The sequence below is a fragment of the Helianthus annuus genome, chromosome 9 (assembly GCF_002127325.2).
Source record: "Helianthus annuus cultivar XRQ/B chromosome 9, HanXRQr2.0-SUNRISE, whole genome shotgun sequence".
Taxonomy (NCBI): domain Eukaryota; kingdom Viridiplantae; phylum Streptophyta; class Magnoliopsida; order Asterales; family Asteraceae; genus Helianthus; species Helianthus annuus.
In genome coordinates this window covers 149400255-149402543 of record NC_035441.2, presented here as the reverse complement: position 1 = coordinate 149402543, position 2289 = coordinate 149400255, and the positions used below count along the sequence as shown (strand labels likewise).

General features: G+C 42.9%; 1 non-coding gene across 1 annotated transcript; it reads right to left on the bottom strand.

Moving 5' to 3' along the window:
* Window positions 1–1586: 1586 nt before the first annotated feature.
* LOC118482500 lies at window positions 1587–1693 on the bottom strand. The gene has a single exon (XR_004868534.1). It is a non-coding gene; the product is annotated as a small nucleolar RNA R71 (small nucleolar RNA).
* Window positions 1694–2289: the final 596 nt, after the last annotated feature.

Sequence of the window (2289 nt, the reverse complement as noted above, 5' to 3'; positions counted from 1 at the left end):
ATTTAGTAGGATCTCCTTCAATGCCCATAGGTATTGGATGGCGGGGATCCAAACTCTTTGACCCCCTCATAAGTTAACTACTATTAATACTATAACCCGGCTATTTAGGACTGTATCCCTGCTGACTCAGACTACTTAGCCGAGGGTAACGTCACCGCCAAAAGCGGGGCCTACCACAATTTGCATTAATAACTTAATTCATTATCTTTCAATAATCCGACCCTTTAGGATTGTATCCTTGCTGACTCAAACTACTGGGTTGAGGGTAACGTCGCCTTCAAAAGAGGGGCCTACTACAATAACTAAGATAATCTCTTAAACAAGTGCAAAAGTGCGAAAATAATCAAAGGTTATACTAATACACGTGTCGGATCCAAGTGATTCATCTTGTCTATCTGTTTTTATTTTATTTTTATTTTCAGCATTTAGTTAGTTTTTATTTTTCTTAGTTTAAAACATTTTTCTCACTTTTTGATTTGATTAGACGTTGAGGATAAACCGGTATTAAAAGCTCTTGTGTCCTTGGACGACCTCGGTATCTTACCAACACTATACTACGTCCACGATGGGTGCACTTGCCCATATGTGTGTTTAGTGTTAGTGAATATCGTGTTTTATAAATTTAAAACTTGGCTAAAAGTGTAAAAAGGGCTTAAATACTCATCAAAATAATATTACACTACACACGCATCAAGTTTTTGGCGCCGTTGCCGGGGACACAAGGATTTTAAGAAAGTTAGGAATCAACGGCCTAATCATATTTTTATTTTTCTTTGATTTTTTTTAGATTTTTCTTAGATTTTTAGCTTCTGCAGAGCTCAGCACGGGGCCGTGCCTGGTCGGACACGGGCCGTGCTCAGCAAAGTTACTGGCAGTTTTTGTTTTTCAAGTTACAGAAGGCTGACCACGGGGCCGTGCCGGTGCAACACGGGGCCGTGTCCAACTTCCAGTAACTGGGATCTGAAAAACAATCACTGTAATTCCGACCACGGGGCCGTGTTCACTCAACACGGGGCCGTGGTGAACCTTCTGACCAACATTCTTTTCTGTTTTTATTGCAGGACTTGGAACCCAACGCCATCCTCACGTAGTGTATGAGCTCCAGTTCCAATAAAGACATAAAGGAACCGCTAGAAGAACCCGAACGCTTTCTCAGAAAAAGGTAAAAAGCCAAAAACCAAGAGAAGGTTTCGGGTGATCCACCCCCAATGGCGGACCAACGTACCCTTTTGGATTATCTACGGCCCACCGTAGGTAATCTAGGCACCGCTATCAATGCTCCGAATGTCGAAGCCAATAACTTCGAACTTCGACCGCATTTGATACAAATGCTCCAAAACTCCGCAACCTTCCACGGGCTTGCGGACGAGGATCCTCATCTACATATAACTAATTTCTTAGAAATATGTGATACCTTTCGGATCAATGGAGCATCAAACGACGCCATCCGCCTCCGTATGTTTCCATTCTCACTAAAAGACCGAGCAAAAGCTTGGCTCAACACCCTCCCAGCTGGATCGGTAAACACCTGGGATGAACTAGCCCAAAAGTTTCTATATAAGTATTTCCCTCCTTCTAAAACTGCTAAATTAATGGCTGAAATTAATACATACTCACAAGAGGACGGGGAATCCTTATATGAAACTTGGGAAAGGTTCAAGGAGCTATTACGCAAGTGTCCCCATCACGGCCTCGCAATATGGCAACAAGTATCCACTTTCTACAATGGATTGTTGCCACACACTAGGCAGACACTTGATTCTAGCTCCGGGGGACTTTTAGGTAATCGACGCCCACACGAAATATATAATCAGATTGAGGAAATTGCTCAAACCAATTTTCAATGGCACACTCCCCGGGGAAATAAGTCTATTGCCCCGGGCGCCCATAAGGTCGACGAAAGCACCTCTTTACAAGCCCAAATCGAGGCCCTTTCTTCAAAAATAAAAAAAATAGAAATGACAAAAACAGTCTCGGTTATGGCTTGTGAAGGGTGTGGTGGGTCACATGAAAATTGGAGTTGCATGAAGAAACGGACGATCAACAAGAAATGGTAAACTACATTGATAATAGACCTAGGCCGTCGGGTCCTCCAACGGGAACTTACAACCAAGGATGGCGAAATCACCCAAACCTTGGTTGGAGGGAAACCGGCAATAGTAGTAACCAACAAACCCAACGAACAAACTTTCAGCAATCAAGAAATGAGTCACAAAATTTCACTCAACAACAAGGTGGACGAGAAAGGCTCGAAGATACTATATCTCGCCTCGTCTCTGACACTGATAA